The 25,843-nt window shown below is 40.8% G+C and overlaps 1 long non-coding RNA gene across 1 annotated transcript; it reads right to left on the minus strand.

Moving 5' to 3' along the window:
* LOC307186078 lies at positions 1–20,100 on the minus strand. Its single transcript, XR_013828244.1, has 3 exons — positions 20,081–20,100; positions 4,907–4,956; positions 1–759 (listed from the first exon to the last, which is right to left on the minus strand). It is a non-coding gene; the product is annotated as an uncharacterized lncRNA (long non-coding RNA).
* Positions 20,101–25,843: the final 5,743 nt, after the last annotated feature.

A 25,843-nucleotide genomic window follows, 5' to 3' on the forward strand; every position in this document is an offset into this window, starting at 1 on the left:
ACTACATACAATATTGTCTTTCCCTGATGGGTCACAAAGTTGCTACCTGTAAAGTCAAATATGGATTCCACTGAACATTATCTTTGGATCTGTTTCAGGCTGTGAGTCAGTTAGAATTAGGTTCAGATACATTATAACAGAAACGTATAAAGAGGGGAGAGCGGAAAAACCTCCTCCCCATACATAACCAATGGTAGCAGTTTGGAGTGTATGTTTTCTTAAAGATAAATTATCACAGAATAAACAGCTGTCCAAGCGTGTTTGACATTTTCATTACATCTATATTTTTAAAAGAAATTTTTTTCCTTCACAGAACCCTATTAAGAGTTCATGAACTAGTAATCTGGGTAATGCAATTTGAGAAATTCTATTCTGAGAGCACCACATTGCATAAGCTCTACTGAGGGTCAAGCCAGAATCTCTGTGTGATGGTTACTCTTGTGTGTCAATTTGATTGGGCTAAGGGGTGCCCAGAGAGCTGGTAAACATTATTTCTGGGTGTGTCTAGGAGGGTGTTTCCAGAAGAGATTAGCATTTGAATCAGTAGACTGAGTGAAAAAGATCACCCTCACCAATGCAGGTGGGCATCAGCCTATCCACTGAGGGCCTGAATAGAAAAGGCAGAGGTAGGATAAGTTCCCTCTGTCTCTTCTTAAGCCGGGACATCCATCTTCCTCTGCCCTTGGACGTTGGTGCTACTTGTTCTCTGGCTTCAGACTTGGACTGGGATTTACACCAATGCTTTCCTGGTTCTTCAGCCTGCAAATGACAGATTGTGAGACTTCTTAACCTCCATAATTATTGCATGAGCCAATTCCTATGGTAAATCTCAATCTCTCTCTCTCTTTCTCTCATATATATCAATATCAATATGATGATATCTAGATAGCTACTGATATACAGATAGAAATATATATTATCTCCTGTTAGTTGATGACGTTTCTCTAGAGAACCCTAATACACTCTGTGTCTCCCAGGATTGCAGAGAGTAAACCCATGTGGTGTAGAGAAATTGTTACTTGTGCCTCTAACAGTAACTGTTCTCCCATTATATACATGCCCGGCGGTGTGCTAGAACCAGGAAGACAACAGCAAACAAAACAAGCACAATTCACGCCCTCATGAAGCAAGAGTCTCCAGTCAGAGAGAAAGCACGTATCAGATAATTACAAACACAAATGTAAATAGTAATTGAAAATCCTGATAAGTGCTGGGGAAGAGCCGCACAGGTGTTAAATGGGAATTTGGCCTATTCTGAGACGTCACTGAGGAACTGACAATTGAGCTGTTATCTGTGGGATGAGGAGTTAATGGGTAGAGGTGAAAAGGATGTGACGTGGAGAGGGAAGACGTGTTCCCAGGGAAAGTGTTGTCAAAGAACTAGAACAGGAAACTGAAAAAGGCTCTGTGGCTGGAGCACCACAGGCTGAGATACAGCCCCCGAAGACGGAGTGAGGGCCCATCCCACCTGCTTCTGCACAAGACTCATTTCTTTGCTGAAGAACACTAAGTGTGAGGGACTTCCCTGATGGTCCAGTGGTTAAGACTCTACGCTTCCAATGCAGGGGGCGTGGGTTCCATCCCTGGTTGGGGAACTAAGATCCTGCAAGCCACACTGTGTGGCCAAAACTAAAAAAACAAAGAAAAAAAAAAAAAAAGAACACTAAGTGTGGGTTTCAGAACCCCTCCAGGGTTCCCTGACTGCTTCTAGGGAGAGCTCCCTTTCCCAACACTCCTAGACATCATAACTTAGAAGAGTTTGGAACCCCAAGGAAGTTCTAGAACTACTCCACTTTCCTAAGGATATTCAGTCAGCAAATACTGATTGTATACCTGGAGTGGGCAAGCTACTGTGGAGAGTCCTGCAGGGAGTACTAAGGTCAGACAGTCCCTAATCTCAAGGCGTTTACCATCTGATATGCTCCAGCCATGGGGAATAAGCTGACACAGGGATAATTACAAAACAAAGTTCACTGCCGCTTGGTCTAGCCACCCTGGTGGTCTGGCTGAGAAGGGGATGTTTCCAGTGAAGCTGGGGTGGGGGAATTGGGAATGAGTGTGTGGGCAGGGAAGCGGGAGGGATTTTCCAATTCTCTCTCATTTAAGTTAAAATCCTCTGAAAAATCTGGGACTCTTATCTTTTCAAGTTTGGAGTTAGAAGAACCTGGCTCAAAATGTAGGTCAAGGCACACAAGCGGTACCCTCCCCAGGTGGTGTGCCCTGTCCTCGTGCAATCACTGCTTCCCCTGCCCTCAGCTTTTGGAGAGACCTGGCGTGGAGAAAAGGGAGCTGGGTGCCCCATCTTATATTTGCTGATGTATATCAGCAGGCACGCCCAGTGCCTATGGGTCCCTCAGGCAAATGCTACCCTCTTTCCTATAACATGTGGATCGACTGACCTAAGCAGTGACACTGCAGTTTATTTTATCCAGATAGCAATGGATATAAAACAAATGTCGAAGGAAAGAGAAGAGCTCTAAAGAGTATGTTTTTCCCAGTAGCCCAGATGCCCCTGGCATGACCCAGAAAGAGGTTTCCGTAGGATGACCTTCAACCAGGCAATTATCCTGTCACTAGAAAGCCCATCTGCCATGACTAGGGACATATTCTCAGAGTCCATAGTCACTTCAGTGAAATAAAAAATGAACACGTATAAATACTCATATCTTTTGATGCAATAATTCCAGACCTGGCAATTTGTCCTAAGAAGCTAATTTTTTTAGAGGTATATGCCTCGGGCTATTCGTTACAGAGGGGAAAAGAAAGAACCAATCTAATAATTGAAAATAGCAAAACAAATCAGCACATATCAACTCAGCAGACTCAGGGGTTCACGGGCTTTGATGCCATTAATATGATCGTGCTTTAGCTCTCAGTGGTGGACACTGGCATTTTACCTTCACTCCCACTTCCCCAGAGCACACTGATTTCCACCTGAGTAATCATTTTCCCGCAAAGCATGGAGTCTCGGTAAAATGCGTGTGCCTGCTTCACACTGGGGAATCCAGAGATCCCTGGAGGTTCCTTCTGTTAATCCCTCCTCTCAGGCCTGCCGCTGCCAAAGGCTGAGCACGTGACCTACCCTCAGCCAACTGGACTCTCCTTCCCTGGACTTTGACTCCTGCGCCCGGTAAAGCACTGACAGGAGAAACAGTTCATCTGTCCAGCCAAGAGTGTCAAAAGAGACCTGCTGCCTGGAAGGCTACCCAGCTTCTAGTTCCCAGGCTGGTTCTTCAGGCTTCCTTTAGCACCCCACATTCTTCCAATGAAATGCCTTTTGGCTTAAGTTGCCAGAATCTTTTTGTTTTTCCTTGCAACCCAAGAAGCAGTAGATACCTAGATCGGTACTAGAAGGCAATGGACCTTCAGGGAAATTGTAGGGCACTTGGAATTGGTTATGTGGCTGAGCTAGAAGAGAAAACAGTTACATACCCTTTTATATTCTGAGAGGGGAACCTAGTAGCCCATGGCACACACTGGAGAAACAAGTCAAGACATGTGTTGTCTCCAGCCTGAGGCATTTAATTGCTGGTACAAGGCTCCACTGCACTTTCTTGCCCTGGCTTAGTAACCGTGAAGTCCTCGTGTTCCAAAAGACGAAGCAATGAAATGATTGGGCCTCTATTAGCCTGAACTTCTGAGAGACTGAGAAGCAGATATACTCACTGACTGGCATAGATTATGTAACTTGAGTGAGAAATAAAGCCTTGTTGGGTAAGCCACAAGATTTTGGAGTTGATTGTTACCACAGTATAGCTTGTCCTATTCTGACTAACACAGAAGAATTCCAAGATCTTAGGAAGGGGGAAGACTATCGCTCATGGGATTGAATAACATATAGCAAAAGAAGGGCAATATTTTTTTAAATTATTTTAAAGTTTTTCTTTGTTTAATGGGTACAAAGATTCCGTTTGGTATGATGACGAAATTCTGGAAATAGATAGTTATGATGGTTATACAACATTGTGAATGTACTCAATGCTACTTGAACTGTACACTTAAAAATGGTGAAAGTGGTAAATTTTATATATTACGTATATTTTGCCACAATTAAAAAATCCCCAGGGACTTCCCTGGTGGCCCAGTGGTTAAGACTTCACCTTCCAATGCAGGGGGTGAGGGTTCAATCCCTGGTCCGGGAGCTAAGATCCCACATGCCTCATGGCCAAAAAACCAAAACATGATACAGAAGCAATACTGTAACAAATTCAACAAAGATCTTAAATCGGTCCACATCAAAAAAATCTTTTAAAAATCACCGAAAACTTTTTTTCTATCAAAATCTTCCAATAATGATAAGGGTTGGAAAAATAGGCATTCATATGTTGTTATTGAGACTATAAATACGTACTCCTTTCTGGAGGCAATTTTGGTACTAAAAAAGGCCTTTGAAATATGAAGCCCTTTGATTCATTTATTCCTTTTCTGGGTATTTGACCTAAAATTTTAAAAATAATTTACAAAATTTTCTGTAAAATTATCATAACCCCAGCATGGTTTTTAAAAGCTAAAAATGTGAAACAGTGGACCATGGCGGATTGGTTATGTAATTTAGGGTATATTCATATAATTGAGCATTATTTAGCTATTTAGAATTATAGTACAGTAGAATGTTTAATGAGGAATACTGGTGAACTGCTCCAATATAATATTAAATGAAAAAAAAATACAAACCTTCGTTCATAAGTTGAGTAGTAAGTTCCTAGATGTAAGGTTAGTTTGACAGTTTTGACTTAATGAATGCAGTTGACTTTCTGTTCATAAAATTATTTTCTAAGATTGTTAACCATGGTTGCATGATTACAATTACAAGTTCTCTAAATATCTCAGGATACAATGTATCTGGGCATAAAAATAAGCTCATTAAAATAACTAACTTTAAAAAATATCTCCTCCTATTTCTTACCTTTCTTGAATTTAGGTTCTGTCGTACCATAACTCGTTTCCCCTTTCCATCTGAAGGTAATTATTGAGAGAATGGAGAAAAAGAGACTTTGGTTAGTTCTGCTTTCTCTGTTATCTTTTTAACATTACATCATCTTTCCCCAGAGTCTTTGTGTTTTTGTTCTTGCTATGAACATGACCTTAAAAGGACCCTTTTTGGTTTTCTACTATTTTTCACATCTCTAAGCTCATTCTGCATCTGCTTTTCCTGATATTGTTACTTAAGGGTCATGCGTAAATAATGTGCTGCTCTCTGGTATTTAGGTAAATATAAACATTATCCATTAGCTCATATTTTGAGCTCAGTAGAGGAATGCCTCTGCAGCTGCTTCTGGTTTTTTAAGATATCGTTCTTTATTTCTTCCCTATTGGAATTAAGACAATCATCTTCAATTCGACTTACAGGAACCCCCAAAAGTATGTCGAAATTTTCCAAGAAGCACTGTTGGCAGGGAAAATTTTATTTCCAGATCCCCAATTTCCATTTGTTCTTCTTCCTAAAATTGATCTGTCTGAAAAGCTATTTTGCAAGTTCTCCTACCCACCTCCCCTTTCACAATAACCCTTTTCCCAGAGAAGAGGAGAAGGTGGAAAAGCACACTGCGAGCTCATTCATCTGCATCCTTGTCCCAAGATGTAAGAATCTCCAGGGTACCAAGGGGACAATTTCAAAGATTTTTTTCCCAAAGCCTTCTGTAATGATTAACCCACCATAGTGCGTTTTGTCTTTCCCTGTCTTTTGTACATTTCTGTTAAGAGTAACTATGGCCTTAGAAACTGTCCCTTTGAGATACTCTGATTATGTTATAGGGTGAGGTGGTAGGAATGATGACAATTTCCCTTTATTAACTTGCCTCTCCCATCTTCAAATATAATTAGAAAATGCATGATTATTGAGGAAGAGACACATGTAAGCAAGAAAAATGTCCTTAAGAAATATCGAACACTAAATATGGCTCTCCTTTTCTCCTTTTTGAACATAAGCTTTTTTTTTATTGGTCTCTCCTCAATATTCCACCCTAGAATGTGTTGTCAGCTGAAAAGAAAAGCACCTTTGAACAGATTAGTCATGCTGATTCTTTAAAGTATAACTAAAATGTATAATTGCGAAGATTTTTGAGACATGATGGGTAAAGTCTGTGCAGAAAAAGTTCACATGATTTATTTCAAAATAAGTTTGCATTATTGAAAAAGAGAGTTAAAACTTATTTCATCAGTTCATAATAGGAAGTAGTTATTGTTTTACTGACAATCTTTCTATGCCTCAGATTCCTTCTCTGTAAAATGGGGATAACAATCGTCCCCTCTCACTGAGTTTATTTGGAGATAAACGAGTCACCCTATAATCTATGCAAAGCACACAGAACAGTGCCTGGTGCAGAGTAAGTGCTTTCATGTTGCCCTACTCCCCCTCTCTAGTCTAGTTCCTCTTCTCTTGGTCTGTACTCACTCCCTTGGTAACCTCACCCAGTCTCCTGGCTTTTAATATCATCTATATGCCAATGATTCCCAAGTGTATATTTCCAACAGCTACTCACCCCAGAACTCGAAAGTCGTATTCAGCAGCCCACTGGACCTCTCCACTTGGATATCTACTAGACGCCTCAAACACTCTCTCCAAATGAAATTCCTGTTCTTCCCTCTCGCCAAGCCTGCTCCACCTACAGCCTTTTTCCCCTGTCACTTGACGTCAGTGTCATCCTTCCAATTGCTCAGGCCTCCAGAACTTGGAGTTAATCTGCACCGCTTTCTTTCTCTCGTACTGCACATCCAGTCTGACTTCCTGCAAAAAAGATATCCAGAATCTGACCTCCATTCACTCCCTCCATGCTGCCCTCTGCTGCAAGCCGCTGGGACCTGTCGACTCCGCCCTGGGCTCTGCCTCTGCTCTTGTTCACTGCAGTCTATCTTTAACAGGGCAGCCAGGGTGATCCTTCTAAAATGAAAATCAGGAATTCCCTGGTGGTCCAGAGATTAGGACTTGGCACCTTCACTGCCGGGACCCAGGTTCGATCCATGGTTGGGAAACTAAGATCCTGCAAGCTGAGTGGCCCGGCAAAACAAACAAACAAAAACAGATCATATCATTCCTCTGCTTACAATTCTTCAGTACATCCCCTCCTATACATAACACAGTAACAACCTCCCCCCCCCAAAAAAATGTATATTCATGCACATACATATTCATTTTTTAAAAGACTAAAGATATGCATCAAATTGTTGGCAGTGGTTTATCTTAGGGTGGTAATAGCACATGTGACTATTTAAAAATATTTGTCTTTTGACCCAATAATATTACTTTTAGGAATTTATCTATAGTAAATAATTAGGATATGCCCAAAGATTTAAGTTCAAGGATGCTAGTCACAACAATATTTACAATAGGTAAAAATTGGAAATAATCTAAGTGTATAACAATAGGAGAGAAGAGTTGACCTTGAATAACTAAGGGGGTTCGGGTCGCTGACCCTCCTCGCAGTAGAAGATTTGAGTATAACATATTGTCAACTCTCCTCAGGAGTGGTTCCTCCACATCCGTTATTTCCTCCACAGCCACGGTTCTGCATCCTTGGTTTCAACAAACAGCGGATCAGGTTGTACTGTAGTATTTCCTGTTTGAAAAAATTCTGCATATAAGTGGACCTGCACAGTTCAAACCTGTGTTATCAAGGGTCAACTGTAGTTTAATAAATTACATTATAGCAAATGATGGATTATCTGACATGGTTAACCATTTTTTTTAATTAATAAGACTGTTAATGAAAAAAGATTACAAACTAGCAAGTATACTATGGGATTAATTTTGCAAATTAAAAAATGTATACGGTGGCACAGTGGTTGAGAGTCTGCCTGCCGATGCAGGGGACACGAGTTCGTGCCCCGGTCCGGGAGGATCCCACGTGCCGCAGAGCGGCTGGGCCCGTGAGCCATGCCCGCTGAGTCTGCGCGTCCGGAGCCTGTGCTCCGCGACGGGAGAGGCCACAACAGTGAGAGGCCCGTGTAACAAGAAAAAAAAAAAAAAAAAAAAGTATATGAAGAGAGGAAAAGACAGGAAGAATATGCACCAAAATATCAGTGGCAGTCGTCCCTAGGAAACAGACCCAGGTGGCCGTGATCTAGAGCTACACAGCCATGGAAGAGCCACTCCTTCCCATTAGCAGACCTGCTTGGAATTCACAAACTCAGAGCAAATGTGCAAAGTCTAACCTGTACTTCCTGCAATGTTTTACAGCATCAGCTTAAGCAACGATCTATTTTATAGGCTGGAAATGCCCTCATAGAGTATATCACATGAATAGGAAGATATTTAAATCTGAATTTACTGTAACACAAATGATTCTTATTCTGCACACAGCGAATAGAAAAAATAAATAAATCCCCTAAAACTTTAAGGAATTTAGGCCTTTTAAATCTTGCCAGATTAGGATGGGTTAAGCTATTTTTTGCAATGACTGATAAGAGTTTCCCAAGCTTCTTATCAGTTTTTAACCTGTTTGAAAAAAGGAGTTACGAGTGCAAGAAATAAGTTGCTTGGCATGCTTGGTGACTAATATCCAGTTTCTAATTTACAAGTTGGTTTTTAAACACGGAGCTTAAAAGTTAGTTTTTAGAATTTTATGTTTCATGGGTTTCTTGTTACTTACGGAATGAAGTGATCAAAAGAAAAAAAGAAACTCTACATTCACAACTGCCTTTCTGTTCCATTCAGCCTCAGTCATCTTCCTCGAGAACACATTAATACGATTAAGAAGTCTAAGAAGTCATCTCTCTTTATTCTTTGCATAACTGAAGCATAGGTGCCATTCAAGCTACCAACTCATTTTCACTGAAAAGTAAAACAAACTACTGAAAAGCAAAATACGAAGCTTGTAAGTAACAACAGAAGAAACCACAAGACTATCAGAAATGACCTGAAAGCCAAGCTTGCAGATTTTTTTCATGAATCAAGTAATAAAGTCAACCACAAAAGGTGTCAGGTATGCAATAAAATAGGCTGGCTTCAGCACATTCCTTTGTTTCATCAGTTGGTTTTGACATAAGGCAAGAAGACTGCCCTTAAAAAGCCACATATTGAATACTGAGAACGTGACAGTTTATCGGACTTTGTTGCAAAACTAGAATTGTGTGAGAACACCACCACTTAGTTCTTCTAGAACATAAAGCAGAATTTACCAAACAACAGTCCCCATGAAAGGCAGGAAGATCTGATTATGTGCTTATGAGCTTAAGGCTTTCTTTCTTTTTCAGACTATTTTGGCATTCTTTGTGAACAAACTAAAATTCCTTTGTTTTCTAGGGAGAGAGAGAGGTAGAAATTACTAATGTAAAACGGGAGCTTCTTACCAGTATCAAAACAAGGAAATCAGCTCCAGGCTTACTTGGATTGGGTGTAAGTAGGCTAGGAGTGCCCATTTTGGTCATCTCCATAGGCGAGCTGAGTCTGTACACCGCATACGTCTAGCAAATTAAAAAACCTGAATGTTAATGACATCAACAAAAAGCCTCCAGTGGTTAAGAATCTGCCTTCCAATGCAGGGGATGTGGGTTCGACCCCTGGTCTGGAAAATCAGATCCCACATGCCACAGGGCAACTAAGCCTGCGTGCTCTAGAGCCTGCGCGCCACAACTGGAGAGAAGCCACCATGTAGATCCTGCCTGCGGCAACTAAGACCCGACACGGCCAAATAAATTAATTAATTAAAAACAAAAACAAAATGTGGTGCTGATGGGGTGAAACTCAGACACTATAGCATTTAAAAAAAAAAAAAGAGTGTGAACAAAGAGAAAATCATTTGCTCCTAGATATTTAGTCAAATCTAAAGTAGAATTTCTCTCTCTCAATTTACACTATGGTTCTCAGTTTAAGGATTGTAATTCTTTGGCGGATGTTTCAAGAAAATCATCCTAAGGTCTAGGTGCTTGTTTTCTTAGTGACAATTTTAAAATTACACTTTGCACAAAATAGGGAGTAAATATTTCATTGATTAAAAAATGGACATATTCCAGCTCAAGTATCTCATCCTTTGATAATGGCAAAATTAACAGATCTGCAGCCTCTATATAGGTAGGGGCTACTTCAGTGATATCTACAATCACAGAGAGGTAAAAGGAGCACTTGTTTGCCAATATACAGTCATGAGAGCCACACAGATAATTAACTCCAAACAAGCTGAATAGCTGTTTTTTGGCACCTAGATACATCCTGCAAATTAAAAGGGCTTCACTAAAGAAGGGTAAATATTCATTAATGTATTAAACATGAATTTCTTGGGCTCTTTATGTCCTTATTACTATACTTAGTTGCTGAGTCCCCTTTCCACTTAAGAGCCTAAGACTTAACTTTTTATGTAAACTTTGCAATTTACAGATTTAAACTCAGTCAGTACAGGGGTTTTCCCCCTCTCCATTTTCCTTCTCTTTTCTGTTGTACTGACCTCAAAGGCCCCTGGCTCAGGATCCGCTGAGCTGGGCAATTCCCTAGTCTGGTTGTCAGCTTCTTTCCCTTGCTGCCCCATGTCTGCACCCACCTCTGCCAGCTTTGTCCTGAACACTAGGCCCTTCCTGTTCTGCCATCCGTCTCTCAGCCACTCCTGTGTGCTTTGGGGGCTGGGGGTGCTCAGGAAAGTGCTGGATGCTCACTAACCTGGAGGGTGAGAAGCAATGTCTCAGTCGCCTAGTGAGGCCTGCTGGAAGCGAGGTGAGGATCCTCTCTGCCCTCAAGTCCTTCCTGTCTTCCCGCAGGGAATTTCTTGTCCTCTCAGCTGACTGAGGAGAGTGGACAGAGGGTACGATCCTTTCTTAAGCATCTAAATTCTGTCATATGCCCTTAGATTTTCTTCCTCTTTTTTCCTTTCCATAGACAACTTCATACCTCCTAACTCTTTGGTTTATGATGTAAACGTCCTGAGTCCTCCAAGCGCTTATTCATTTAGAACTCAAAAAATGTTTCCACTTTCAAGAAACCAGCCCTATAATAAAAAGCCTACTGTTTCAGCTTTTTTTTAAATTAATTTATTTATATTTATTTATTTTTGGCTGTGTTGGGTCCTCGTTGCTGTGTGCGGGCTTTCTCTAGTTGCAGCGAAGGGGGGCTACTCTTCATTGCAGTGCTTGGGCTTCACCGCGGTGGCTTCTCTTGTTGTGGAGCACGGGCTCGAGGTGCGTGGGCTTCAGTAGTTGTGGCGTGTGGGCTCAGTAGTTGTGGCTCGTGGGCTCTAGAGCGCAGGCTCAGTAGTTGTGGTGCACAGGCTTAGTTGCTCTGTGGCCTGTGGGATCTTCCCGGACCAGGGCTGGAACACATGTCCCCTGCATTGGCTGGCAGATTCTTAACCACTGCGCCACCAGGGAAGTCCACTGTTTCAGCTTTGATTTTAAAATTCCATTCAGAAACTTAGTTGTCCTCTTCGTTCTTGGCTATGTTCACCCTCATCCTAGAGCGATGACTGCTATTGATTCAGTGGGTGAAGGGGGAAATGGTAATCAGGGGTGATGCGAGCCCCCTAGTGGGCATTTGGAAACGTGCAGGACATTTTTAGTGGTCACAGTGACTTAGGGATTTACTGGCATTTGGTGGGCGAGAGTAAGGATGGTAAATATCATGCAGTTGCAGGACAATGCCATACAAAATGCCAATAGCTCCCTGCTGAAAAATACCAAAGATGTTCTTCTCTTTGGGGGCTTTTCCAATCTGTGGCCCCATCTGTGTTACTAAACGGTACAGCTCCAGGGTCCTCCTTTCTTACCTCTGAGAAGCTGACTCTTTTCCTCTCCACAGTTCCAAGGGACTAGCTTGTCTCCCCATGCAGTCTTTGCACCTCTCCAGCCTGAGCTGTTTGCGGGAGGAACAAGGTGCTGGACCGAGAGGTACCTTTAGGTGTTCCATCTTTTAACTTCACTTTCCTCTTCCATCCATGGAGTGGTTTGAGTTTTTGCCTCTGAGCTTGCTTGGCCAGTCTCCTACATAAAAAATACACCAAAGTTCATCTCTTGCTTCTCATTCCCATTCCCATCATTGCTATGTGCAAGAGAAAATGTGAAAGAGCCTATATTTTAGCCCTGTCACTAACTATGACTTAGGGTCCATCATTTAACCCCACAGGCAGCTTGGTTTTCTCATTTGTAAAAATGAAGGTATCGGGCTAGATGATCTAACGACATCTCAGTTCTGTGCTTCAACGAAAAAAATGCATTTGTTCTGTGGTTTGGGCACGCTTTACATTTCTTCCTTCACAAAGGTCCTTTAGTCTTTTTTGCTCATAATTTAAAAGTCAGTAGAGTCTTCAGCAGAGGAAATGGCAATAATGAAACTAGATTTCATACCATTTTGTGGCAAGTGTTGGTTGATTATTGAGCTATATGTAGTAAAAAAAAATATACATTTTAAGTTATTCTGTTCTCCACAGAGGATTAATCTCCCATCTGTCCTTGCTTCAGTAATACATTTAGGAAATATTTACTAATAATCTACTGTGTGTCAGGCACTGTTCTAGATACAGCAGTGTTGAAAATATAACAGTGGGACTTCCCTGGTGGCACAGTGGTTAAGAATCCGCTTGCCAATTCAGAGGACATGGGTTCAAGCCCTGGTCCGGGAAGATCCCACATGTCATAGAGCAGCTAAGCCCGTGTGCCACAACTACTGAGCCTGCACTCTAGAGCCCATGAGCCACAACTGCTGAAGCCCGTGCACCTAGAGCCTGTGCTCTGCAACAAGAGAAACCATCGCAATGAGAAGCCTGTGCACACAAGAGTAGCCCCCGCTCACCTCAACTAGAGAAAGACTGCGCACAGCAACAAAGACCCAACGCAGCCAAAAATAAATAAATAAATAAATAAATATTTAAAATACAACAGTGAACAAAATAAACTCAATGCTTTCATAGAGCTCACATTCTAGATCATCAGTTTTCAAAGTGTGGTCCCTGGAAAATATCTCAGAGGGTCCAAGAGGTCAAAAACATTGTATTCATAATACTAAGGTATTATTTGACTTTTTCAGTGTGCTCATATGTGCAGTGACAGTACAAAAACAATGGTGGGTTAAACTGCAAGTGCCTTAGCATGAATCAAGGGAGTGGTACCGGGCTTCCCTGGTGGCGCAGTGGTTGAGAGTCCGCCTGCCGATGCAGGGGACACGGGTTCGTGCCCCGGTCCGGGAAGATCCCGCATGCCGCGGAGTGGCTGGGCCCGTGAGCCATGGCCGCTGAGCCTGCGCGTTCGGAGCCTGTGCTCCGCAACGGGAGAGGCCACAACAGTGAGAAGCCCGTGTACCGCAAAAAAAAAAAAAAAAAAAAAAAGGGAATGGTACCAACTGTATAGTAATTACTGCATTCTCCACCACCACACACCTTCAGGAAAAAAAAAAAAAAAAAGCCAGTTTCATTTAATCAGTCTTTAATGGAGCAATAAAACTGATCAACTTTTATGTTAAATTTCACCCTTTGAGTACACTTTTTTTTTAACATTCTGTGTGACAAAAAGGGAAATACACATTAAGTACCTCTGCTGCATCCAGAAATACAATGGTTGTCTTGAGGAAAAGCACATGTGATGATTTGAATTGCATGCTGAACTAGCCGCTTTTTTAAAATGAAACCTCATCGTTCCTTGAAAGAACAACTGGAAGATAAACTATGGTTTTCTAGACTTGAAAATTTGGCAGACTTTTTTTTTCTTTTTTTGAAAATGAGCCAAGTAATTCTGCAACTTCCAGGAAAATAACTGGCAGTAAAATTCAACCTTTCAGGTAAAACTCAGAATTTTGGAAAATCTGTATCCACCACTGTTAGTTTGACAGCTTCCCAAAACACAAAGAATTCTGATGAGATTGGTGGCAATATTAGCAAATGTGATTTTTTGATATTGTGTAACGAAGTGTGCCAACATTTGGAAGATCCACAGAGTTCAGTGAACTATTTTCCAAATGACAAATGCATAAGGTTACAAAATCATCCATGCGTTAAAGGTCGGTGAAAGGTGTGAGAGAGACATTAAACTTTAATGTAACAGTATGAAACATTCATCGAGAAGGGGAACTGTGCAGTTGAGGTGACCAGGGACTGAGCTTTCCAGATCCTTCTGGGGTTTTCCACCCAGCTTTAACCACGGCCTCCCATGCCGTGAAGAATTTCATTACAAAGGATCAATGGCTCTTAACACCCAGGAGGGAATACACCAACAAGAAAAGAATTGAGAACCATTATAGAAATACTGGCCAAGAATTCAAGGAGGCCTCCCCGGAAGCATCAATGGAAGAAATACATAAAATTGATCAGTTACGGTGACTTCCCTGTTGGTCCATTGGGTAAGACTCCACTTTCCCAATGCAGGGGGCCTGGGGTTGATCCCTGGTTGGGAAATTAGATCCTGCATGCATGCCGCAACTAAGAGTGCACAACCGCAACTAAGAATTCACATGCCACAACTAAGAATTCACATGTCACAACTAAGAAGTCCACATGCCACAACTAAAGATCCTGCATGCTGCAACAAAGATCCCGTGTTCTGCAACTAAGACCCGGCGCAGCCAAAATATAAATAAATAAATAAATAGAAAACACAGACATAGGTGATTCATTCTCCCACTGTTCCTTCTCAGTGCTTTTTTCTTTTTCTTTTTTTTTGCATGCCAATAAACCATTATTCATACAAACAGGCAGAGGCAGGCCACAGTCTGCGGATCTCTGCCCTGGAGACATAGGGGCTCATCCAGGGAGAACGAGAAATGAGGTCCTGCCCCTCCAGTTCTCCAAACAGGAAACAAAGAGTAGCTGGGATGTGGGCCCCAGGGAGCCAGGGAAGGCAGTGAGCGTGCCCTTGCCGTGCGGGCGACCTCGGTGATTATTAATGGCACAGGGACAAGGCTCGTGGCAGAAACCTGGCGTGGGGACAGCGCCGGGGACTGTCAAGCACAACGCTCAAGATGGAGAGGATGATGGAGTAAGTGAGAAGAATGAAACTTTATCCCCTTTTTTTCAGGCCTGTCTGGGTGTAAAAAGCCCTCGGGTGCCGCGCCCCTGATTAAGGGCTTGGCAATTCTTTTGTGGAGTCCCCTAAATATTGTGTAGCCAGTTTTCTTTTTTGGGAGGGGGTGGTTCGCGGGCCTCTTACTGTTGTGGCCTCTCCCGTTGCGGAGCACAGGCTCCAGACGTGCAGGCTCAGCGGCCATGGCTCACGGGCCCAGCCACTCCACAGTATGTGGGATCTTCCCAGACCGGGGCACTCTGTGATTTATGTCACAGAGTGTTCTGCCTATGTTTTCCTGTAAGAGTTTTATAGTGTCTGGCCTTACATTTAGATCTTTAGTCCATTTTGAGTTTATTTTAGTGTATGGTGTTAGCAAGTGTTCTAATTTCATCCTTTTACATGTAGCTATCCAATTTTCCCAGCACCACTTACTGAAGAGGGTGTCTTTTCTCCATTGTATACTCTTGTCTCCTTTATCAAAGATAAGATAACCATATGTGTGTGGGTTTATCTCCGGGCTTTCTATCCTGTCCCATTGATCTATATTTCTGCTTTTGTGCCAGTACCATACTGTCTTGATTACTGTAGCTTTGTAGTATAGTCTGAAGTCAGGTAGCCTGATTCCTCCAGCTCTGTTTTTCTTTCTCAAGATTGCTTTGGCTATTCAAGGTCTTTTGTGTTTCGATACAAATTGTGAACTTTTTTGTTCTAGTTCTGTGAAAAATGCCATTGGTAGTTTGATAGGGATTGCACTGAATCTGTAGATTGCTTTGGGTACTATAGTCATTTTCACAATGTTGATTCTTCCAATCCAAGAACATGGTATATATCTCTCCATCTGTTTGTATCATCTTTAATTTCTTTCATCAGTGTCTTATAGTTTTATGCACACAGGTCTTTTCTTTCCTTAGGTAGGTTTATTCCTAGGTATTTTATTCTTTTTGTTGCAGTGGTAAACAGGAGTGTTTCCTTAGTTCCCCTTTCAGATGTTTCATCATTAGTGTATAGGAATGCAAGAGATTTCTGTGCATTAATTTTGTATCCTGCTACTTTACCAAATTCATTGATTAGCTCTACTAGTTTTCTGGTAGCATCTTTAGGGTTTTCTATGTATAGTATCATGCCATCTGCAAACAGTGAACACTTTACTTCTTTTCCAATTTGGATTCCTTTTATTTCTTTTTCTTCTCTGACTGCTGTGGCTAAAACTTCCACAACTATGTTGAATAACAGTGGTGAGAGTGGGCAACCTTGTCTTGCTCCTGATCTTAGAGGAAATGGTTTCAGTTTCTCACAATTAAGAACGATGTTGGCTGTGGGTCTGTCATATATGGCCTTTATTATGTTGAGGTAAGTTCCCTCTATGCCCACTTTCCGGAGAGTTTTTATCATAAATGGGTGTTGAATTTTGTAGAAAGCTTTTTCTGCATCTGTTGAGATGATCATATGGTTTTTATCCTTCAATTTTTAATATGGTGTATCACATTGATTGATTTGCATATACTGAATAATCCTTGCATTCCTAGGATAAACCCCACTTGATCATCGTGTATGATCCTTTTAATGTGCTGCTGGATTCTGTTTGCTAGTATTTTGTTGAGGATTTTTGCATCTATGTTCATCATTGATACTGGCCTCTAGTTTTCTTTTTTTGTGACATCTTTATCTGGTGTTGGTATCAGGGTGATGGTGGCCTCCTAGAATGAGTTTGGGAGTGTGCCTCCCTCTGCTATATTTTGGAAGAGTTTGAGAAGGACAGGTGTTAACTTTTCTCTAAATGTTTGATAGAATTCACCTGTGAAGCCATCGGGTCCTGGGCTTTTGTTTGTTGGAAGATTTTTAATCACAAATTTCAATTTCAGTGCTTGTGATTGGTCTGTTTATATTTTCTATTTCTTCCTGGTTCAGGCTCAGAAGGTTGTGCTTTTCTGAGAATTTGTCCTTTTCTTCCATGTTGTCCATTTTATTGGCATATAGCTGCTTGTAGTAATCTCTCATCATCCTTTGTATTTCTGCACTGTCAGTTGTTACTTCTCCTTTTTCATTTCTAATTCTATTGATTTGAGTCTTCTCTCTTTTTTTCTTGATGACTGGCTAATGGTTTATCAATTTTGTTTGTCTTCCCAAAGAACCAGCTTTTAGTTTTATTGATCTTTGCTATTGTTTCCTTCCTTTCTTTTTCATTTATTTCTGATCTGATCTTTATGATTTCTTTCTTTCTAGTAACTCTGGGGTTTTTTTTTTCTTCTTACTCTAATTGCTTTATGTGTAAGATTAGGTTGTTTATTTGAGATGTTTCTTGTTTCTCAAGGTACGATTGTATTGCTACCACATCCCTCTTAGAACTGCTTTTGCTGCATCCCATAGGTTTTGGGTCGTCATGTTTTCATTATCACTTATTTCTAGGTATGTTTTGACTCCCTCTTTGATTTCTTCAGTGATCTCTTGGTTATTTAGTAGTGTATTGTTTAGCCTCCATGTGTTGGGTTTTTTTTTTACAGTTTTTTTCCTGTAATTGATATCTAGTCTTTTAGTGGTGTGGTCGGAAAAGATACTTCATATGATTTCAATTTTCTTAAATTTACCAAGGCTTGATTTGTGACCCAAGATATGGTCTATCCTGTAGAATGTTCCATGAGCACTTGAGAAGAAAGTGTATTCTGTTGTTTTTGGATGGAATGTCCTATATATATCAATTAAGTCCATCTTGTTTAATGTGTCATTTCAAGCTTGTGTTTCCTTATTTATTTTCACATTGGATGATCTGTCCATTGGTGAAAGTGGGGTGTTAACATCCACTACTGTGATTGTGTTACGGTCGATTTACCCTTTTATGGCTGTTAGCATTTGCCTTATGTATTGAGGTGCTCCTATGTTGGGTGCATAAATATTTACCATTGTTATATCTTCTTCTTGGATTGATCCCTTGATCATTATGTAGTGTTCTTCTTTGTCTCTTGTAATAGTCTTTATTTTGAAGTCTGTTTTGTCACTTTCTGGGTGGTGGGGACGCAGGTGGGCCTGGAGGGGTCTGCAAGGCCTCAGGGCTGGAGCCCAGGTCCCCGCCCACCCCAGCACCCACCGCCAGCCGAGTCCCGCATCCTGCACCTCCATCCTGGGTCCTGGTGGCCAGAGGTGCACCCAGGTCTGTGGGACAGGCAGGTGCAGAAGTTGCTTGTGTTGCAGGGGGGTGTGGCGAGGTTCCGGTGCCTCCGCGGAGCATCGTGGGTCTGGGGCTGAGGGCGCTGTAGCTCGCTATGCTCTCTGCACTTTCCTGGCTCTGAAGCCTCGAGAACACGTCTAGGCAGCAGTAGCATAATGGGGAGTTTGCCTGCTGGGAACTAGGGCCTGCTGGGGTCTCAGTTCTTGGCTTGCCCTGGAATATGAGGTTGCCAGGCGTGTGAAAGCAGCAGGTAGGAGTCAGCCACTGGTGCAGTGATGAGCAGGAAAGGAAGGATGGTGGCTGTTGGCCTGTGAACCTAGGCAAGAATGATCACCCAACAGAATCCAGACCAAGGACCGTGGGCCCAGCTCGGTCCTGTGCGGCTGGTCAGTGGAATAGACCTGCAGGTGTGGCTCTTGTCACTCTAGGACTGGATTCAGGACAGATCCTGCTGATGAGCCCAGGGCACCGTCCTCAGTGCTCCAGGAGAGTGCGCAGTAGTGGAGCGAGGGTGGTGTGCCCGACTCAGTACAGCGGCCACGCACGGCCAGTCTGCTTAAAAGTGCAGTGGAGAGCCGGAGGAACTCATGGCCTTGGGAATATCCTCTGATGAAAAAGAACCTGCAGGCTTATAAAACAATTTTTGTGTGGAATGTTGGTGTGTTGAAAAGCAGTTCTGTGTGCTTTTCACCTCTTGGTGTGGATCAGCAGTGCTGAGGCAGCAGGAGTGATACAGAAGTGTGAGCAGAGACCGTTTGGAATCCCCAAACTCCAGGGAAACTAAAGGTGACAGCAAGCCTAGTGAAGAGGACAGGAGCTGGGGGCCAGTGGCGGTGGCAGCAGGAAGGTGCCCAAAGGCAGTGGCGTCCCATCTTTGGTGGCAGCAGCCCAGCAGGCACCCCTCGTCTCAGGGTCCTAATCCTGGCTCCAGCCGGGTGGTCAGGGGAGCTGCAAGGTCTTCTGGGAGAGCAGAGCCCACAGTCCTGAGCTGTTCTTCGCTGTGTTTGGGTCATCTCCCCCCACCAAGGGGAGAAATCTAGATGAGGTTTAAGAATTAGTGCTTTAAGAATGTGGATCTCATAGTTGAAACCCTGGAACATGTGTTTTCAGCACAAGGTGTTAAAGTGAACGGAAGGATTTAATGCCTTTTCAAGGAGGGTATCTCCACGTGGGCAGAGCTAGAGAATGGGTCTTGAATTAAAAAATAAATAAGTAAAAAATAAAGTCTATTTTGTCTCATGAGAATTGCTACACCAGCTTTCTTGTGATTTCCGTTTGCATGGAATATCTTTTTCCATTCCCTCACTTTAAGTCTGTATGTGTCCCTAGGTCTGAAGTGGGTCTCTTGTAGACAGCATATACACAGGTCTTGTTTTGGGATCCATTCAGCCAGTCTATGTCATTTGGTTGGAGCATTTAATCCATTTACATTTAAGGTAATTATCGATATGTTCCTATTACTATTTTCTTAATTGTTTTGGGGTTGTTATTGGGGTTCTGTAAAACAGAACCCCAATTTGAAAGAGGAAAAAAGAAAAAAAAGCCTTAGCTATGGGGGTGGAGTTTAGGCGGGGGTGGAACTTGGGCAGGGGCGGGGTTTAGGGTGGGGTGGGACCTAGGCGGGTGGTGGGGTGACGTTTGAGTCTGGGGTGGGGCCTTGGCTCAGGACACAGGCAGCCAGAAAAGGCCCTGGGGGCAGGGCCTAGGCAGGGCGATGTTCAAGCGTGGGGTGGGGCCTCTGTTTAGGACCTGTGTGGAAGGGGAGAGACAGCATGTCCAAAGGAGGGCCTCTGGAGTTTGGAGTTCGGTGAGGGCCGAAGGGGGCCCAAGGGGGCAGGGGAATCCTGGACATGCTCCCTTTTGATGCTCTGCCTTCCCAGTGGTCCCCCAATTTCCCCCTTCGGGTGTAGGATCCCTTCCCCTCCCCCAGCCACCTCTCAGGGGCACCAGTCCCGTCCCGCCTCCACTTCTCGTCCCCCTTCACTTCCCCCATGCCCCACGTCCTACCCGGTTGTTGCGGGTTTCTCCCGTCCCCTTAGGTGTCCGTGGTCCCCCACCGGTGCCTGGTAGGTGTCCTAGTCGTACGGAGACGTGAATTTCGCGTCCTCCTGGTCCGCCATCTTGACTCTGCCCTCCGTGCTCTTTTTACAACACAGATGTGATTATGTTTGGTTTCTCATTGCTTGACATTGTTTGGACAGTCCAGAATGTTAATCATATGGAGAAATCCTGTTGTACATAATATATCCATAATCCCTAACACATAATATATATTATATGTGTGTGTGTATATGTGTGTGTAAATTTCATTTCCGAATCTTCTAGAATAGTCAAACCTTTTCTCAGGATAAAATATTCAAAGCATGAAAATTGTAATTTCAAGTATACAAAGGATACATTTATAGTTGCTGAATTTTTTGAAATACCTTATACAATATATACTTGTATTTCTCATGTCTTTAACTTTGAAGCTTTTATCAAAAGAGCCTATTTGTGGCTTACACTTGAGATTTTGAAAGCAGTTTTTCTCCTAAGACTTGGTTTCTTGTGTTGCTTCTCAGACAAAGCACCAAAAAGGAAGGCAAAGCTAGGATTTCTTCATGAACTGTACCATTCAAAAATGTAATGGGGAAAATGTTTCTTTAGAGCTTTCCCTAGCAGATTTTTCCTTCTCTACTGTGTAGACCATTAGCTAACTCTCTTGTGACATTTGTAAGTTTTTTGATACAGAAGAATTATTTTTGTAAGTACTTTATGAATAAAATAAATGTGTATGATTACTGAGATGACTGTTTCTGACAAATATTTATTACAGTAATCTGACAAGTATTATATTACAGATATAACTATTCTAGCCACCTCAAATTACACAGGATGCTTATTTCTGAAATAATAACGGTTCCAGCCAGATGATTTTTTTTAAAAGTCCATTGATATATTTTCAGATTTCATATTGTAACTAGCCTTTAAGAAACTATTCGCTGTTGAGTATTGTATCAAAGAAAAATATCCTCGATTATGCAAAAATGTTATTAGAATACTCCTCACTTTTACAGCTACATATCTATATCAGGCTGGATTTTCTTTATAAAATTCTACTAAAACAACATATTGCACTCATAGAATGAGAAGATATGAGGATCTTTGTTTAAGTTAGATATTAATCAGATTTGAAAATGTAAAACAATGCCACTGTCCTCACTATTTTTTTGTTTTGGAAAATGTAATTATTCTTCATAAAAATATGTTATGCATGGTAATATTTAATGAATTTATCACTGTTATTTTAAGTGCATTAATAAATAACAGGATTTAATCATGACATATATATATAAAACCTGATTTCCTTTGTTTCAACCATATTATTAAAAATTTTATTATGGGATATACTATTCTTTATGGTATTTATTATTTTCAGGAGAGAAATGGACATGATGTGTTATCAAACAAAGCTTTACCCTTTCTTTTAATTATCTTTATCAGAGAGACAAATGTATATTTGAATACCACATTTACACTTGAAGGTAATTTGCCTATTTACAAATTTGAATATCCAATAAAAATTTGGGTTCGTATATATTTATTATACACCATAGAGAAAGATAAAAATTTGCTATTGGGCTTCCGTGGTGGCGCAGTGGTTGGGAGTCCGCCTGCCGATGCAGGGGACGCGGGTTTGTGCCCCGGCCCAGGAGGATCCTGGGTGCCGCGGAGCGGCTGGGCCTGTGAGCCGTGGCCGCTGGGCCTGCGTGTCCGGAGCCTGTGCTCCGCAGCAGGAGAGGCCACAACAGTGAGAGGCCCGCGTACCACAAAAAAAAAAAAAAAAAAAAAAAAAAAACCAAAATTTGCTATCAAATGATTCTCCTTATATTTCCATTTGCTGCAAAGAACATTCTGGAATTTCTCCTCCTGCCTTCTGCCAATGTCATCAAACATATGGCTTGATACTGAACATCTTGGACTAAGGAGGAAAATTTTGAAATTGAAATTAAACATAATTGATTTCTCTGTCTTTTCCATCTCTTTTTCCTTTATCAAAGAACTAGATAAGGTATCCCATGAAGCTGTATCCCATCCGCTATTCTTTATCTCTATTCCTTGGGACGGTACTAAGTGGTCTTACTCTTTTTTACTGGGATTAAAAACCACTCTACGATAATCTCTCCCTAAGTTTCTAAAGTATACAACTAGAACAACTCAAAGGGGAAAAAAACACTAAAATAATATCAAATAATAATCATTTTCTATGTGCCAGGTGCTTTATATATAGTATTGTTAATCTCACAAGAACATACAAGGTGCGATTTATTATATTATCCATTTTTCAGATGAGGAAACTAAGTTTCAAAATTCTTCTTGAGTTCAGATTGCTAATAAGTGGTAGACCTGGAATTCAAACCCAGGACTCTATATACCTCAGTCAGAGATAATAAATGTGAACAGGACTTGAAATCAAGTCCCCTGATACAGTGCTCTTTCCATTACACCATGTACCTTATGGATAACTTATGTTACTGCAAGTAATAATAATAATCACAATATCAACAGAGTAAAAAAGGCAACCCACACAATGGAAGAAATACTTGTAAATCATTTATCAGATAAGGGATTAATATCCAGAATGTATAGAGAACTCCTAAAACTCATCAACAAAAAAACCATACAGCTCGATTCAAAAATCAGCAAAGGACTTGAATAGACATTTCTCCAAAGAAGATATATAAATGGCCAATAAGCACATGAAAAAAAAGATCAACAACATTAATCATTAGGGAAAAGCAAATTAAAAGTAAAATGAGATACCACCTCCTATCCAGTAGAATAGTTAATATCAAAAAAACCAGAAAATAAAAAGTGTTGGCAAGGATTTGGAGAAAGTGGAACCCTTGTGTACTGTTGGTGGGAAAGTAAAATGGTACAGTGGAAAACAGTATGGTAGTTCCTCAAAAAATTAAAAATAGAATTACCATAAGATCCAGCAATTCCACTTCTGGGTATGTACCCAAAAGAATTGCAAGCTGTGTCTCAAAGAGATGTTTTGTACAACCATGCTCACAGCAGCATTATTCACAGTAGCTAAAACATGGAAGAAACCCAAGTGTCCAGTAATGGATGCATACATTGTATGTAATATATACACACAATAGAATATTATTCAGCCTTAAAAAGGAAGAAAATTCTGACATATGCTACAACATGAATGAACCTGGAGGATATCATGCTAAATGAAATAAGACAGTCACAAAAAAACAAATTCTATATAATTCTACTTCCATGAGGTACTTAGAGTGGTCAAACTCAGAGAAGCAGAGAGTAGAATGGTGGCTGCCAGCAGCTGGGGGGAGGGTGGAATTGGGTGTTATTGTTCAATGGATATAGAGTTTCAAGAAGAAATAGAACTGTCTTTGTTCATAGATGACATGGTTGTTTATACAAAAGGTGTGAAATAATTGCCAAAAACACCTTTCTGGGACTAATAAGCAATTATAGCAAAGTTGCAGCATACAAGGTTAATATACAAAAGTATATGGCTTTCCTGTGTACCAACAATGAACAAGTAGAATTTGAGATTTTAAAAGATAGCACATACATTAGCACCCCTCCCCACAAAATGAAATACTTAGGTATAAATCTAACAAAATATGTGCAAGATCTAGTTGAAGAAAACTACAAATCTCTGATGAAAGAAATCAAGGACCTAAATAAATAGATATTCCATATTCATGGATAAGAAGACTCAATATTGTCAAGATGTCAGTTCTTCCCAACTTGATATACAGATTCAATGCAATCCTAATAATCTTAATAAATTATTTTTTGGATATCAACAACGGTTTCTAAATGTACATGGGGAGATAAAAACCCAGAATAGCCAACACAATATTGAAGGAAAAGAACAAAGTCAGAAGGCTGACACAAGCTTACCTTAAAACTTACTATAAACTACAGTAATCAAGACAGTGTGGTACTGGCAAAAGAACAGACATGTAGATCAATGGAATAGACTATAGAGAGCCCAGAATTATACCCATATAAATATAATCAACTGATCTCTGACAAAGAAGCAAAGGCAACACAATGGAGCAAAGGTAGACTCTTCCACAAATGGTGTTGGAATAACTGCACATTCATATGCAAAAATGTGAATCTAGACACAGACCTTATACCTTTTACAAAAATTAACTAAAAATATATCACAGACCTAAGAGTAAAATGCAAAACTATGAAACTCCTAGAAGATAACATTGGAAAAAATCTATATGACCTTGGGCATGGTGATGACTTTTTAGGTATAACACCAAAGGCAAAATCCAGGAAAGAATTGATAACCTGGGCTTCATTAAAATTAAAAACTTCTCCTCTGCAAAAAGACACTGTCAAGAGAAGGAGAAGACAAGCCACAGAGTGGGAGAAAATATTTGTAAAAGACAGATCTGATAAAGGTCTGTTATCCAAAATATACAAAGAACTCTTACAACCCAACAATAACACACAACCTGACTAAAAGATGGGCTAAAGATATGAATAGACACCTTACTAAAGAAGATACACAGTTATCAAATAATCATATGAAAAGATGCTCAACATCACATTTCATCAGGGACTTGCAAATTAAAACAAGGTATCACCATACATCTATTAGAATAGCTAAAATTCAAACCATTTGGTTACATCAAATGTTGTTGAGGATATGCAGCAACAGGAAGTCTCATACATTGCTTGCAGGGATGCAAAATAGTACAGCCACTCTGGAAGGCATTTGGTGGCTTCTGAAAAATGAAACATAATTTTCCACCCAATCTAGCAATCATGATTTTGGTATTTAGCCAAAGGAGTTAAAAACTCATGCTTACACAAAACCTGCACATGGATGTTTATATCAGCTTTATTCATAATTACCAAAACATGGGAGGAACCAATATGCCCTTTAGTAGGTGAATGGATAAATAAACTGTGGTACATCCAGAAAAAGGAATATTATCACTGAAAAGAAGTAAGTTATCAAGCCATGACAAGACATAGAGGAACATTTATCACATATTACAAAGTGAAAAAAGCTAATCTGGAAAGGGTATATCTTATATGATTGCAACTATATGGCATTCTGGAAAAGGCAAAACTATGGCGACAGTAAAAAGATGAAAGATTGCCTGGGGTTAGAGGGAGAAAAGGATGGATAGGCAGAGCACAGAGGAGTTTTAGGGCTACTATGTACAATACTGTAATTGCAGATACATGTCATTATACATTTGTCAAAACTCATAGAATGTACACCACCAGGAATAAATCTTAATGTAAATTACGGACTTCGGGTGATAATAATTGTATCAACTCTCCATTTCCGAGGATTTGTTGTTGCTGCTTATTGTAGTTGTTATTGTTTAATGACTTTTCTAAACAGACAAATTCTGTAGTCTATTCTTTGTTTTATGTGGCTCCTGAAGTCTCTGTTATATTATCTTAGTGGTCAGCAAATGACTGGGCAGAGTCCTTAAACAAAGGAATACCTCAGAGAGATTGCAGGTTTGGCTCCACATCACTGCAATAAAGCAGGTATCTCAATAGAGTGAGTCACATAAATTTTTTGGCTTCTCAGTACATACAAAAGTCATGTTTACACTGTACTGTAGCCTATTACGTATGCAACAGCATTATGTCTAAAAAAACCAATGTACATACCTTAATTTAAAAACTTTATTGCTAAGAAAATGCTTACCATCATTTGAGCCTTCAGCAAGTTGTAATCTTTTTGCTGGTAGAGGGTCTTGC

This window comes from Stenella coeruleoalba (genome assembly GCF_951394435.1).
Source record: "Stenella coeruleoalba genome assembly, chromosome: 4".
In the NCBI taxonomy this organism is placed as follows: domain Eukaryota; kingdom Metazoa; phylum Chordata; class Mammalia; order Artiodactyla; family Delphinidae; genus Stenella; species Stenella coeruleoalba.